Here is a 17,108-nt window from a genome sequence, read left to right as displayed (position 1 = left end):
TGATTTTTTTCCGAAGGCTTTGTACTTATTAAATGTTCAACGCCGGGCATCTTTCGGCGTATGCACATATCGTGCAATCAAAATGATGGCTGTGATAGGGGATGCATAGGTGGTCATCAGCTCATTCACTATCATATATTTCACTATTGAGCACATTACCGTACCTTAAACTGTTTCCGTGTTTCGGAGACGAATGAATTGTAAGATTTGTAGTTTCCGCAAACAAAGTAAATAAAAATGAATAAGAACTGAGGTTTTGGAGACGAACTCTACGATCTGTCGAGAAATAAACGAGCTATAAGCGTTCTGAAAAACCAATAGTAAATTAACACAGGATTTAAGTCCTTTAAAATAAGAACAGAGCAGCAGGAAATACATAGCTCATCATGTTGCTCCTTAGTTATTTTTCTATACAATGCAGATGTAACGTCAGTCAATTTTCAACATCAGTTATCAACCAAAGAAAGCAGTTCTTGCTACCGAGAAAATTCGTTAATGCCATCCTGCATACAATGTGTTGTAAGTTGAAGCCACTTTTAATTCGGAAACCATGCATGGGTTTGTGAAAACTGAATGATCAATTTAAAAGACCACCAATCAGTTCAAGAACAAGATAAACAAAATAAATCAGTTTATATTATATGTCATATTTTGTCACTTTAGAATGCATTGGTATTGTGAAAAACTTTCAATAAGTCTTCTTTGAAATGTTTAATGGCCCTGAAAAGCGCCGTGTTTTACGGTGGCTGGTTTTGCCACCAAAACAGTCAGTATAAACAAACTTTTTCCTTCTTCTACCTGCTTCCGTTTTGCGATTGCGTTTGCCACTCGCCGAAACTAGTTGTTGCCACCGAAATTCTACAACCGTGCCGGAGCACCAGTATACCTATTAGCGGCGGCCGAAATTCTACAACCGCTAATAGGTATACTGGTGCTCCGGCACCAATCCGTTGATGCGATGTGATGTGAAACGATGCCATAAAACCACACTGATTTACGGTTTGAAAGAGAATGATATATTTTTCAGCGGATCCGCGCCTTTTGTACTCTAGCGGTACACGCTCACAGGATAGAGACAAATCGGCAGACTCAGTCAAAGGGGCGAGTCCAACGAGACGAACGAAAGAGCGTTAAAACGCAGCGATGGCAAAAAAATACATTCATTACGATTTGTTCGCTCGTTGGATTCACATGCAGGCTAAAAATGGTCCTTTTCAGGATCACAAAATTATCTTTAATCTAAAGAGTTTATTGTTTTGTTATCACTCGATATCCCCATCTTGTTCGGCTAAACCTTTCTGTTTAGCGATTGCGTTTGTCACTCGCCACAGCTTTCACAGTTGGAAAATTTCTTCCCATCCAGCTCGTGACATGTTGTACAGTAAATTATATTTAATGCGACGTGCCGAAGCACCACTCAGTGCCGCATTGGAGGCGATTTTAACCTGTAATTGAAAATTTGCGATGACAGTGGTACAGTGTCGACTTTAAATGTGGGGTCATAATTTGGACCTCGAACTCTATGTTTCCAAAAATGTCCAACTAAATATGTCGCATTACACGTCCGTCCAATTAGCTGAATGTCGAGCTAAATGTAAATTACTGTACTTTCAATCTAGAAGCAATTTAAAAATTAATGAAAATTGAATAATCGGGAAAGTCCCCAACCATCAATAAGCTCAGAACAACTGCCAAATTCACATACTCTTCATATACTGGCAAACAAATTATGAAAAAAATCAATTTGTGTTTTATTATTATTTTGGATATTATTTTAGAAAGCATTGAACTGTATTTCGTAAACTCTTTTTTGAAAGGTTTAATGGCCCTGATAAGCGCCGTGTTTTATGGAATGGTTCCAATTTAGAAAACATTGTACTCGTGGTTTTGAAAAAAACCATTTCGAACGCCCTCGATGCCGCCTTGTTCTGGATTTGCCACCAAAGCAGATTGTAAAAAGAACAACCTTTTTTCTTCTGCTACCAGCTGCTGTTTTGCGATTGCGTTTGCCACTCGCCACTCGCTGCAACTGCCTGTTGTCTTGATGTCCACCGAACCGAATGTGTTCTGTTCCGAATGCGGGTTTTCTTATCGTCGCGAGCAGCTTTGCCAGCTAACTCGATCACTTCGGCGGCCGAAACTATATAACGCCGACTAGGTGGACTGGTGCACTGGTACTAACGCGCTCGGCCTAGCTACCGTTGCGGGGAACTCCAGACCAACACGGTTCGAGCGGGATTTTGCCTTTCCCTTCACTTTTCCTCCTTTGCCATGTCCAGACATGTCTGCTTGGGTTGGTTTGTTGATGTATCCAGATGCGAACCGATGTGGTGTACGGTTTGAATGAGAATGATCGTTACGGCAGCGGAGCGGGGATTTTTAAGCTGACTGGCTGGCTCGAGAATTACGCATGTGTGAGACTGCGACCAATGTTTCGTTCATTTTTTTTCATTTTCCTTTCCAATGTGCTTCATTCTATTTCGCTGCTGCTCTGGTTGCCCGTTTTGGTCGGTACGATTTGAGGAGCACAAAATGGACCAATCAAAAATGGGCACATAGTGTATTTGGACAATGCTTGATATTTCAAAATTATTCAATTATTTATCTCAAGAAAAATGAAATGTTATTCATTATGATAGATGCGTAGATATATTTCCTATCAATTGATGCAAAAACCTTTGCGATCTATTGAGAAATGCTCGAGTTATAAGCGTTCCAAATCTTGCATTTTTTCCTACTTGTTCAGTGCCTAGATTTCCATTTCACCCCCTATATCTTCCGGTTAGACGTAGTCCTACGTCAAAACGATTCAATGAATCAACTCTGATGGTTGAAAATACCTGGCTTAGCGGTTTTCAAAACGTAATCCGAATTCGTCATTCCGGATGTGTTTAATCGTGATTTGAGCTACGATCTTTTGAAAGAAAGATAAGTGATTTTTAATACGCTTTTCTCCAGAAATTAGTCATATGATAATGAAAATTGTGATTTTGGGTAGCTTCCATCATATGTACCGAGTTTCAATAACATCGAAGTAGATCGCGTCCAATTTCGCTGTTTGCGAATGATTTGGCGCAGAATTGCCCTATATGCTACAACAATATAAAAACAATGTAACTGAAAAAATAAGGTACAATTTAAATAAGATTAAATTTATCTCAATACCTTATTTGTTTTAAATTCTACTACAGAATTGATTTTTTATTACTATTGGTTTAAAAAATGTACAATTCCATGTTTTATTTTGATTCCTTCCTTCCTTTGTTTTAGTGTTTAAATTATTTTAGTGTAGCGTGATTCAAACGTTCCTGACGCTAAAATTATTTCATATCGATGGATTGAATATTTTCATTTTGTATTTAACACACATAATACCTTTAGGTTAAAAATTATTTCAACATATTTTTTTCAGAACTCAACAACTATTTGTTTTTCATAGTGGAGTTTTACAACTACGAATTTTCTCTTCAGTTGTTTCTTTTTCTCACAACCACTTTTTTATAGCTGTGAGAAAAAGTAAAGTAAAGTAAAGTTTTGTTCTTCCAAAATGTCCATTTTCCGATGAATGAATAACTTGTAACTAAATATATTGAATTTCATGAAAAATATCGTTTGAAAAAGTCGAATTTCTATTCTTAAAATGTATTCTTCTATTTCAGAACTTCAGATATGACTGCATTTTTTTCACGAAAATTCTGAGAGTTTTCTAAAAGTAACTGAAAGGACACATTTCTGTGGAAGTTATCGTTTCAATGTTTCCCCAAAAAGTTGAAAAAAAATATACAATAGTAATTTTGGGAAAATAAAGTATGCAAAAAAGCTTATTTAGCTTAATTTAGATCCTCACGGAGAATGGCGTGAGGCGGATCGAGTCACGGTATTCCCGAAGGCGAATGACGTGACTACAGTTGTCGTCGGATGAAATTTTAATTCGTTATACTGACGCGGATATAAAATGGAAGTTGTCCCTTACGATGCATGTATCAGAACAAAGAATGAAAAAACATTTAAAAGTAATGATCCTGCCAGGAGTCGAACCTGGAATCTTCTGATCCGTAGTCAGACGCGTTATCCATTGCGCCACAGGACCCTTCATAACATTCTCTTGCTTTTTCCCATCAAAATATGGGGTATTTTGTTTTCCGTTTGAACAGTTAAACGCAATTTTCTTCGCTTCATGAAAATCTCATTAATCGTTTCCCGATTTTCGGTCTCCTCTTTGTCTATCCGCTTATGTGTCCTCTCAGTGTTATCACTAACCGGCTTGTTCCCTTCCCTTCAGTATGTTGTTGATGCTGTGTAGTGGCAAATTAATGCGACACTGAAGTCAACCCGTGTTATTCTTGTCTCCTCCGTTCACCTCTGCTTCCGAAATTACAGCGGACCTCGAGAAGATTTAAGTGAACATCATAATTTCCTTTTGTTATTTCTATCGCACTACAAAACAGCATCTCCCCCCAAAAGTCCATTTCGGTTGCTTTTTGCAGCTATAGCCAAACAGGAGAGCAAGAGGGAGACGTTTGCTGGTGATAATAAATCATGATTATGCCTCGCTACCGCTCGAGCTGTTGTTGTTGTTGTTCCATTGGAACAAAACGGTGCTTCAACATTGAAGCCTTTTTCCACACCCAGAAGCAGCTGGAATTGGATTCTCGTAAATGGAATGGAAAAAGAATTACGCGGAAATGCCTATTGATGCTGTTTTAGAAAAGGGCTCTTCAGAATCGGTGTTATCAATAGAACCTGTATAAAAATCTCGTGAAGCGGTTTTCGCAGATTCGTATGGATATGGAAAAAATGATGAAAGCCCTGCGATAACGCGCTCCGTTGGGGTTGTTACCGGAGACGATGGCGAAAGAGGTGCCAATTTTCAGTGCCGAGGAAGGAGAAACCCTGGGGCGTATAAATATAAATCATTGGTTTCGATCGATCCGATCCGATTGCCTTGCTGTTAGATTACCGGCTGTACATTACGGAAAGTTGAATTTGGTTGACAGTTTCCGCTGATTGCGAACATTAAAAAAACAGGGAGTATTATATGTGTCTGTTATTGACGCAAATGTGCCGCCCAGATCATTGATATTTGGAAATGATTTACTACTTGTAGATATTTCGGATTGATTTTCGTATTCATATGCAATAAAGAATAGTTTCGCATGGTTTGGCAGACTGATACGTATTTCCACCAAGCAATGTCTCCGAGTCGAGTTGTCTCGTTTTCAACTCTAAGGAAATTAAAGACCTGTCGTCTTTCTCAGCACCCAGGATGGCGACCGAAAAATATCCTTCACCGACCGCAACACGTCGTGAATTAATACATAATTCACTGCTCAAATATGGCATTCCGGAAGATTTGTCCTAAAAGTAGGATTTATGGTTTTGTGCATGACAGAGTTTTGATTTATGTGTTCATTTTTTTTTCTCTTGTGCTGCTTCTTCGCAGCATGTAACTCCGACCGACCGGTCCGGAGAGCCCATTGGCCATTGTAATATCATACGGACGGATGAAAATGGGGAGAAATGACAGGACTGGGGAGGATGCCAACAGACGCGCTAATGGGACACAACTGCGAAAGTTTTGATAAACTCGGGTTTGGTTTGGGTCCTAAGATAACAGAGTGATATAAAAGCGGTTTTTTGCGTCGTCCTTGGGAGATCGAGCAATGACGATAACCGGACTCGGATAAAAACACCCGAGCAGACCGAACAACAATGGAGGGTATCGAATTAATTATCGGATTAGCTCGGAGGGACATTATTATTTTAATGGTGACAACAAGAGGTTTATTTTTCAGCCGACGTTTCTTTTCTCCTCTCGAAACGAGGGGTGGCAAAGGAAACTTTCCCTCGCTCTGTGTGTTCCAACGATCTGACGGCGCTGTCGTTGGTGGTGTAAGCGTGCGATTCTCATTTGTTGTGCTGTTAATGGTCTACGGGAGAGTTTCTCTAGTTTGCACTCAGGTGTAATTTATGGTTTTGGGTTACGCAAAAGTTTTTTTTCTCTCCCTTTCTATGCGCCACTTTTAGTTTCACAGGGCAGGAGCAACGGTGGAAGTCCTTCGCCTCGGACCGAATACGGTCACCCGGTTGGCAATAAATTGATGACTTTTTAAATATCATAAGGTACACCTATTAATCATAATTTCCCGGCTTTTGCAGAGAGTGCGGAGTTGGGAAACAGTGTTGAAAGGTTCGACGCACAGAGTAAATATACTGATCAGCTGTTGTGTTTTGTAATAGTATATATCTTTGGAAACTGTAAGCTCAATATGAATGGTTGGAAATGACAAAAACTGTCGCTGGTAGCAGTATCAGAATGAGTTATGGTGGTATAAATATGATGTATTAATGGTACTCAATTGTGAGAGAAAACATTCGTAAAAATACACAATGAACTGTGTATTGAGTGTCACTTAGAGGGAAACTATCGTTATAGTTGAGTCTGTTGAACATTGGCATTTTAGGAATATGGTTTAATGTATGTAAAAAATATGTCATCACGGAATTGACGACGTGAATTCTGGAATCGACGGTGAGATAGTTTGACAATATACACGAAGATGATAAAATTAGTGGGTTAAATTTCAGCATTGAAAATCAGTGAGAGTATAGATACCTAGTATTGCTATACAGGTCGGACTCGATTATCCGGAGACTCGATTATCCGGGATTCGATCATCCGGAATTTTGGACTCGATTATACGGAGTATTTTATTTATGATTTTCGGATATTTCGAATAATTTGTATAATAATTCTATATTGAATAGCTAATATGGGTTTCAAAAGAAAGGGCTTGACTAGTAGAATGCAGTTATTTATGAAAAATGCAAATCCAAGATGGCGGCCACTACAAAATGGCGGATTTCATATTTTCTCAGAAGCCCATCAATATAGGTATCAAATGAAAGAGCTTGACTAGTAGAACACAGTTATTTATGAAAAATTCAAATCCAAGATGGCCGCCACCGCAAGATGGCGCCATATATATTTTGACGTGGGACTACGTCTAACCGGAATATATGGAGGGTAAAATGAAAACCTAAACACAGAACATGCAGGAAAAAATGAAAGATTTCGAATGCTTATAGCTCGAACATTTCGTACTGGATAGGAGAGATGTTTGCATCACTTGATAGGGAATATTTCTACGCATCTATCGCAACTAACAAAATGTTGTTTTTCATTAGATAAACAATTGAATAACTGTAAAATATTAGGCGTTATCTAAACGCCCTAACTGCATCGTTTTGATTGGCCCGATTTACGGTTTCCCTAACACAGCCATCAAAACCAAGCAGCCTTGGGGAAATCGGCATTGCAAATACATGAAAGTAGGGGGACTTTTGTTCTCATCGAAAAATGTTCCCTAACACAGACTTTAAAACCAAGCAGCGAAATCGGCATTGCAAACACACGAAAGAGCCTAGAGGCGAGTGAACTGAAAAGTTTAAACCCTCTTAAAGCCAAAAAGAAGAAGAAGAACACACGAAAGTAGGGGGAGCTTTTGTTCCCACCTAAATGTGTTCCCTAATAGAGATTTCTAAACCAAGGTGCCTGGAGAAATCGGTATTTCAAATTCATGCAAGTCGGGGGTATTTTTGTTCCGACTGGAATGTGTTTCCCTAACACAGACTTCAAATCCGTGGAGCGTGGGGAAATCGGCATTGCGAGTTCATACAAATCGGGGGTATTTTTCTTCCGATTGAAATGTGTTTCCCTAACACAGACTTCAAAACCGAGGTTTCTGGGGAAATCGGCTCTGCAAATAAATGCAAACTGCGAGTACTTTTGTCCTCGTTTGCCTTTGTGCAGAGTGGAATATGTCTGTCCTAACATGATCTTCTAAACTTAGGAACTTGGGAAAATCGTGCAGACACTAGAAGCGAATGAACTTCCCAGTTTCAAGCAAATTCGAGATTCGAGAAGTGTGTACACTTTTGGGATGTAAACTTCAGAGGGAAATGTAAAATGAAATAATCGTTTGATAATTTTTTTTTGTCTTTATTGGAAAGATTTTCAGCCTTAGGCTGGTTCATCAAACGTTTGATAATTCTTCCGTATATTTTGTTCTAGTCATCATACCAAACGTAAAAGGTCCGTCATTAAATTTACTTGTAACGAAGGACAATCATTCACAATAAATGAATTGACTTTACACGGCATTTGTTCATTTTTTTCACTTACAGAGCAAATATATTGAACTCAATTGAATTTGGAAACTGTTTCATTCAATCAAGAATTTAATCAATACAAACAAATGATTGCTAAGCTAAGGTAGTTCCACGTCAACCTTGCGGTTATATCATAGATATAACCCACTCATTTTTTTTTTCGCAACCCCATCAATATGGGTATCAAATGAAAGGGCTTGACTAGTAGAATACAGTTATTTATGAAAAATGCAAATCTAAGATGGCGGCCAGTTATTTATGAAAAATGCAAATCAAAGATGGCACCCACTACAAAATGGCGGATTTCATGTTTTCTCAGAACCCCATCAATATGAATATCAAATGAAAGGGCTCGACTAGTAGAACACAGTTATTTATGAAAAACGCAAATCCAAGATGGCGGCCACTACAAAATGGTGCATTGCATATTTTCTCAGAACTCCATCAGTATGGGTATCAAATGAAAGGGCTTGACTAGTAGAACACAGTTATTTATGAAAAATGCAAACCCAAAATGGCCGCCACCGCAAGATGGCGCCACATATATATTTTTCACAACCCCATCAATTTGGATATCAAATGAAAGCGCTTGACTAGAAGAATACAGTTATTTATGAAAAATGCAAATCTAAGATGGTGGTCACAACAAAATGGCGGATTACCTATTTTCTCAGAACCCCATCAATATGGGTATCAAATGAAAAGGCTTGACTATTAGAACACAATTATTTATGAAAAATGCACAAAAATGTATCAAAAGAAAGTTCTCGACTAGTAGAACACAGCAGATAATGAAAAATCCAATTTCAAGATGGCCGCATTCCCCGAACAACTAATTACTTTTTGAATGGTTTCATTCAGCTTGACCTGTTTCTATGTATGCTTGAATGTTTGTTGGGTTGTCCCACATTAATAGAAAATTGACCCCGTTCCTGTTAAATGATTGATCTGAAATTTGGAACATATATTTAATTCTACAGACATTATAAAACTGCATATTCCATGATCTTGAAAAATTCAATTTGGCCGCCGCAAAAAAAATGACTGAATGGCTTGATTTGGAGAATACACTAAACTATGATAAACTGACCTGACGTCCCGCGTTACGCGGGACAGTCCCGCATTTCAACAAAATGTCCCGCGTAAGATTCCGTCCCGTGAAGCGTCCCGCATTTGGCAAAAGAAACGAAAACTTCCCGCGATATCAATATATTTCAATATCACAATTTGATCATGTTGATTTTCTTAAATGGATGAACCTCAAAAAAAACTTTTATTTGGCAGACTGTTCAAGAGCACTTCTAATGCATCCAAAGATTAATACGTTGAGCTGGTTTCAACGCACCGACATTGGGCTTTTCGTTTTGGGAGTGTCAACTAAAAGTGAAGTGAAGAGTGAAGCGACAGCAACAAAATTGGAAAATGATTTTTATATTGATCCGCAGGGACCAACGTGAGTCAGACGAAAAGTTCATCTTTGGTCCCCTAGCTCGGTCAGGGCTTAACGTTTGAAATAAGCCGGAAGAACTATTGTGTACTCGACACGAAGAGGCAGAGTTGTTTGATGAAGTATCGTAAATGAAGCGTTGGGCGGTCTTACGGAAGTTGGCCGGAACCTGAACCATGGCCGATGAAGAGATGTATATTACCTTTTTTTTACCTTTTCGTGGCTTTGGAGGTCGTCTGTCTCTCTATTTTGGCCATTCGCCCAAAAGTTTTCTATCGGGTGCAGCTGGAGAATGTTGGAAAGGTTGGTGGTCTTCGCGACAATGTTAATCTCCAGCCAATCAATCCTCCAGTGATCTTTTGGCATAATGGGCTGATCCCAGGTTCGGCATAAAGACCACATCACCTTCCCAACTCCAGCAAGCACCTTGTACTATATATCTCCCCGTTCACCATATGACTCGAAAGAAGAGCGGCTTGGACATTCCCTTCACGTCTGTCAGAGAAGGACCTTTTTTGAGAACTTGATGTGAATGATATATTCGACGTCATCGCTTACCTGGGGAACGTAAAGTACCCAGTCCCTGCCATTCGTTGAATTCTAGTCCATTCAAAATGGACATTTTTATGCTTCCGCATGTCCATTTTGGCCAGATTCTTCTCCACCGTTTAGCCGGTTGCTTCTATCTCCCGGCTTAAGGAGCGGCAAATAGATGATATTATAAATACCAGATCGGCTATATCTGGCGGACACAAAGTGCCTCAGGATGTCCAACTCCTTCGCTGTGGGGTGGAGCTTGCTGTATGGAAAAATCATCAAGTTACTTGACAGTGCTGCTGCTGCGAATCAACATCCTTGAATCATTTTTGTTGTAGACTTAATAATCGTAAGATTTAAAGAAAATTTGTTCCTATAAATTATCTTTCATCGCCATCCGAAATTAGTCCTTTTGTTTTTGAATGCATACGTTAACACTAAAATCGATGAAAAAAAATAGGAATTTTGTAGAATTTGAATCGTGCTTGCCAGGCGTGAATACTCTGATTGAGCGAGTGATTTTCAGGCGTAAACAAAATCTAAACCACCGAAAAATCACAACTAAGTGCCGATACTCAGAAAGAAATAATACTGATCAGTTTAGACTCGCTAAACTATGGTTTATGTTCACATAACGTAAATACAGACGTTTTGTTTTTTGTGTCCCGCGTTAGACCTCTGACCATCTGGTCACTTTACACTATGAACAACATAAATTCGAAAAGGTCGCCGCCACAAAATGGTCGACAATGTATTTTTTGCAATCCCCTCAATATTGGTATCAAATGAAATGATTTGACTAATAGAATACAGTACAGGTCGCACTCGATTATATACAGATTCGATTATGTGTGATTTGATCATATACAATTTTGGACTCAATTATATTCAGTTTGGAAAATTTTTTTTTTTTATATTTCAAATATGGCTTATTTCATGAAGAAATGTAACCTTTCAACGTTAAGGTGAAGTTTATGTGGCTATTACATGTACAGTGGGGTAAAAATCGTGATATTTGAAGATTTTGTTTGAATTTTCACCAGGAATTGTTTATATCGATATTGCAGCCAAATAAAGAAAGATAGAAGTTGTGCATCAAAGAACAAATTGTGGAGCGGTTAAAGAACTTCATTTTAATTGATAGAAACAATCTAGTTCAATATAAATTTTTAGGATAAAATTAATAATAATAATAAAAAGTTCTGTAACTCTGTCATTGTTGAAATTCGAACATATGTGTAGGAGGATTTTTTTCATCAAATATTATCGTCTATCACCTCCTGAGAGAATCTGGATAAATAATTTTTTTTTCATGTGAGAAAGGTGTTTTTGACTTTAAGGGGATGAATCAAAAATCAAATTCCTCTTTTATTTTCAAAAAACCAAAAATACATGCGAAAAAAAACAAATAAAGAAAAAAAAATGTTTTGACTCGATTATTCGGAGGATTCGATTATCCGGAGTGAATAATACTCCGGATAATGGAGCGGACCTGTACAGCCATTCCATGACAAACCTTTATAGTGGTTCTCAGATTTTCGTTAAAATTGGTAATTTTGTTCCTTTGTTAGGCTGACCAAATAGTTTAAGAATAAAAACGGGACACGTAAACCCAAAAAAAAAGTTATATTTATTATTTCAAATTTTTTTAAGAATTTGATTAACTGAATAAAGGGTGTGTCACATCAAATTGCATCACGGAAAAAACGCTGTAGAAATTTACTTTTTAGGAATTATATCTTCAGCTTTCGCTTATAATCAGATAAGAGTGTATAGATCACGTTGGCCATGCTTCACTGTCAATTTTTCGTAAATTTGGAAAAATGTCGTCGAACGAAAAAGAGCGTCGTGATATAATCCTGCGCACTCATTTCGAGAATCCAGAGTTGTCACATCGGCACATCGGTAAGATGCTGGGAATCGTCCAATCCACGGTCAGCAGGGTACTAAAACGATACTTCGAGAACCTAACCATCGACCGGAAGTGAAAAAGATCACAAGTGCGTAGTTAAGCAGTTTAGACGTGATCCGAGAAGTTCGGTCCGGGATGTCGCCAATAAGCTGAATTTGTCAAGTTCATTCGTCCAGCGGACCAAGCAGCGGGAGGGCCTGCGTACATACAAGGTTCAGAAGGCTCCTAACCGCGACGAAAGGCAAAACATGATGAAGAAGACGCGAGCCCGGAAGCTGTACACCGAAATGCTGACGAAGCCGCATTGCCTGGTAATGGACGACGAAACCTATGTCAAAGCGAACTTTCGTCAGCTGCCGGACCTGTTGTTCTTCTCCGCAGAGGACAAATTCAGCATTCCGGAGGAGATTCGCAAGCAGAAACTATCCAAGTTTGCCAAAAAGTACATGGTGCGGCAAGCGATCTGCTCTTGCGGAAAGCGGAGCGCCCCCTTCGTGATGACCGGCACGGTAAACGGGTAGGTTTACCTTAAGGAGTGCCTACAGAAGCGCTTACTACCACTATTGAAGCAGCACGAGGGCCCGACCATCTTCTGGCCGGATCTCGCTTCGTGCCACTATTCAAAGGACGTGTTGGAATGGTACGAAGCCAACGGGGTCACCTTCGTGCCAAAGGAAATGAACCCGCCCAACGCGCCGGAGCTTCGCCCAATAGAGAAATATTGGGCGATTATGAAGCAGGCCCTCCGGAAGAACCCAAAAGTTGTCAAATCGGAGGCGGACTTCAAGAGAAAATGGATTTCTGTTCAAAAAAAAACTACAACCTGACGTTGTACAGAACCTTATGGACGGGGTAAAGAGGAAGGTGCGAGCATACGGGCTTGGGCTCGAAGTATGAATAAAAAGAAAATGCCAAAAATTGTTTAATAGTTTTTATTTTACTGTCTAAAATTTTCAAAAGGATCGGTCTACTGGGCGAATTTCTACAGCGTTTTTTCCGTGATGCAATTTGATGTGACACACCCTTTATTACCGAGAATAATTCCATTCAATCAGACATTCTTAGATGTGTGGAGGCGATCTGGCGTAGTGGTAACATCCATGCCTCTCACCCTAAAGGTCAGGAGTTCAATTCTCACTCCCGACATTCTTCCAAAAATGGAAGTAAAAGTGATGAACCAGCCAAATGAGTTGAATGTCACTATAATACAGATAAAAAAAAGACATTCTTAGATGTACCCGCTTAGCTCCCTAGAACGATGTTCAGATGCTGACGGGAGTTTGCGAAGATTATTGGTTTTGCAAGTTTTATCATAAAATTTGTCAAATTTCATATCAAAAATCTGATTGACAATTATCATATCATCTGTACCATGTCTTTTCTGATGTCCAAATAATGATCATCGTAGAAAAATCCTTCCGACTGATGCTATTACTTCCTAGCAAACACAAAATATAATCAGTAGGCTTCACGAATTCCTCACAGTCTAGAAATTTGTTTTTCTTCTCTGAACATATTTGTCCACAACGATTTGCAACTGGTACGGATTTTTTGCTCCACCATTTTATCTCACTAACTATAATTCCTGTAATGCCACTTTGAATCTCCGAAATTGACTTTCATAGAAGATTGCTATGTTTTTCCCAGATAAGCTTTTCGTTTTGCAATGATACTCCAACGAAATATCGTAAAAAATCTGCACAGTTTTAAGAAATTTAGCCTCTAGTATTTTATCTGAATCAACTAGTCCTACGTCAATATTACGACTCTCAGAAAGGGCACGAGATCAAAAAAACATGTCAAAATATAGTAGTGAAATAGTTTCAACGTTAATAACTATTTTTAACCAGCTAACTGACTAATTGGCTTTAACATTATATATCTATCATCTGAATCGGTTCAGTAGTAGTTCAAAAAAATTATTTATTAGACCATCGGTTAACTTTGAAAAATCGTAACAAACACCTCTCTTGTGTCGACATATGTTATGCGAAAAATCCTCAGCTTTTTAGAAAAAATATTTAAAAAAATATAGCGTCCCGAGACTATGAAAATAATAAAAAACGAATACAATCAATAATAACGAGAACAAAATTTCAATTTTCTGCAGGTCAAAAAAGACCAGGTGGTTGGCTTTAATTTGATATGTCGATCAACTGAATTGGTTTAGTAGTTCAAAAGTTATCAATTTTTGAATGAAGGCATTTTTGGAAAAAAAAAAAAAAGGAAAAGGTTGATTTTTCGGGCAACCCTAAAGTGGAAATGGTCACCCTACTGAAAAAATAAAAAAATACGGGTCTAATGTATTGCGATAAAGAACAAAACTACCACTTTTCACGAAAATCTGAGAACCACTATATCGGTTTGGCATGGAATGGCTGTATATTAGGATGCCAATGAAAATGGTCATCTCTATTTCCAAAAAGTTAATGTTAAAATAAAATGTTCACCAACTCGAAAAAAACACCATATGCGAAATATTAGCTCAATCGGACTAAAGGAAGAGTGGCGCAAAGCGATCGAATTTCGAGTTTTTTGAAAATCGAAAAATCACCCAAGCATTTGATGCCAAATGTTTAAAAATTGCATGAAATGTCGAGAACTAGTGTCATCTCGAAATTTTTTTTTGTAAAAAATCGACACTCTGGGACTGGGGCTCTGGGTTTTTTTCGGAATACGAAACGTATGGTTTTGGGCACCAATAAAATTAGTTATCTCGATTTTTCATTCAGAACTTGCAGCGAAATGTTGATTTGCACGATAGTATACCCTTTTCAAAATATCAACTCATTCGAACTTCATTTATTAGTGTCACAGACGTAAAAATTTGATTTTTTTTTTTGAAAAACGAAAAAAACACCGAAATCCGGGGTTTTCAAAAAAAAACTTGTTGGTTTTTAGCCTGAAAAGTTGATTTTTAACAAAAAAACTTTTTTGAGATAATTGTAAATCTCGATGTGTCATGCAATTTTAAGACATTTGCCATCAATTTTTTTTTAAAAACCCCGATTTCTGGTGATTTTGCGGTTTTCAAAAAACTCAAATTCTGCAACACTAATAAATGAAATTCGAATGAGCTAATATTTTGCATAGGATATATTATCGTGCAAATCAACATTTCACAACAAATTCCGAACGAAAAATCGAGATAATTATTTTTATTGGCACTTAATGTTTCATCTCGTACTCCGAAAAAAACTAAGTCCGAAAGTGTCGATTTTTGACCAAAAAAAATGTCGAGATGACACTAGATTTCGACGTTTCATGCAATTTTGAGACATTTAGCATTAAAAAAGTCACAGGAGGGTTGTGTCCGAGACACGACCGCATAATTGACGTAGGATTCCGTTAGGTTATCTGTTGATTTTGGATAATTACATCGTTAAACTCTTTGATAATGATTAGGTGGACCTGAAAAGGGCCGTTTTGTTTGGTTGTTGGGTATTTGTTCATTCCACCAGTGTTTAACGGGTGATGATGACAGAAGGATGATAAACAGCCGTTGGATGGTGCGTATCAGGTAAAGGATACCGAAGTGGAACGAGATATGATGAGAACCGGCCTCTATAATCCTAGACGAGATGCCTCTTGTGATATGTATTGATTTTTTTTTTCCAAAATACATATTTTATTAAGGCACATGTGGCGTTAGCCTGACGGGGCCGGGAGTCCAATATTTTGACAATTTTTGTCTTACAACTATGTTAGTAATATGTAACCGATTACTCGCGGTTGGCTCGAGGTTAGTATTACAAGTGTTCTCATAATTGGTATGTTGCAGTCTTCGATGCTCTGTACGTGTGCCCGACACGGGATACTTCCTATTGGGATGCAGCTGACCATTAATCAGCAATGCAATATGTATTGATGAAATAAAGAAAAAAAAATCACCAATGTAATATAAGATAATTATTATACCAAATACCTAATACTATATGTACTATATGTAGTGAGACTCTATGTTGTACGGGAAAGGGTTAACACAACGGCTATCGTATACAATTTTACACCTACCCTTTTGCTAAATTTTTCACAATACACTGTTAAATCTAGGGAATGTGAAATTCCCTAGATGCTTGCTTCAAGCAAGACATTCTTCACGCACCTGTTTGATGTAAAAAAGAGGAAAGAAAAGAAGGAGTTTCTCTTACCAATATACGATTGTGAGACGCCTGCCAACGATTCGATGCTCTCGGCGAAATGATGCCGTTAGCGCTGTCCTTCACCGGGCGAAAGCACTCGAAAGCACACCATCCACCGTCAATTAACTATACGTATCGACGCTGTATTCCGCACACTGTGCACTCACTAGATGCGATACGATGATGCTTAATTTAAACGCAAATCACAGTTGGGTGAAGTTATCGCGGTTTCACATTCGCATACTGAATTTTCCACCTTTGGATTTTCCACCTTGTGCCTACTTGGGCCACTAAGAGGTACTATTGATATGTACCAAAACACAATGCAGTGCAAAATACCGTCCCTCCTGGCAGCGGTAAAACACGAAAATACACAGCAGCAGCAGCTCTTGGAGAAAAATGTAAACCAGCTCCGCAACACCTCAACTTAGCACGTTTCTAGAAAACAACCGACACCGAAACCTTTTACATTGAACTTCAAAATTGAACTTTATTTCTTCGATTACACACTTGAACTAACTTAATTCTACAAAACTTAGAGCTTATAATACATTTCTAAGCCTAGCTAAAAAGAGAGAATCAATCTCCCTTTCCTACTCATTCAGATAACCAACCACGTGGTTATCTGCTCCCTGTTCTCAGCGTAGGATTTTTCCCAGTTGTTTCCATGCCTACTCATGCGTCATAAGAAGACGAGACCTAAACATACATTTTTATCACCTCTTGTGTGGCCCATACGGCGCTCTCGCCATGGATCTTATCAAAACATGCTTCCCACGAAAAAAGGTTCAAGTGGGAAACGTCTAATCGCCTAAATTCTGAAAATAAACATTTTGTTTCCATCTTTCTTACCGGTATCTGTGTTTACCGTAGAAAGAGGACCTAGACCAATCGAACG

The 17,108-nt window shown here is 38.4% G+C and overlaps 1 protein-coding gene and 1 non-coding gene across 4 annotated transcripts in view; both read right to left on the bottom strand.

Moving 5' to 3' along the window:
• LOC129768046 (uncharacterized protein K02A2.6-like) overlaps positions 1–16,708 on the bottom strand; it is a 100,714-nt gene extending 84,006 nt beyond the window's left edge. For all 3 annotated transcript variants that reach the window (XM_055769420.1, XM_055769419.1, XM_055769421.1), the window contains exon 1: positions 16,220–16,708. The gene's annotated coding sequence lies outside the window, so the exon portion shown is untranslated. The remainder of the gene's footprint in view (positions 1–16,219) is intronic.
• Trnar-acg (transfer RNA arginine (anticodon ACG)) lies at positions 4,018–4,090 on the bottom strand. Its single transcript has one exon. It is a non-coding gene; the product is annotated as a tRNA-Arg (tRNA).
• Positions 16,709–17,108: the final 400 nt, after the last annotated feature.

Source organism: Toxorhynchites rutilus, chromosome 2, assembly GCF_029784135.1.
Source record: "Toxorhynchites rutilus septentrionalis strain SRP chromosome 2, ASM2978413v1, whole genome shotgun sequence".
Classification (NCBI taxonomy): Eukaryota; Metazoa; Arthropoda; class Insecta; order Diptera; family Culicidae; genus Toxorhynchites; species Toxorhynchites rutilus.
This window is presented reverse-complemented; position numbering and strand designations above follow the sequence as displayed.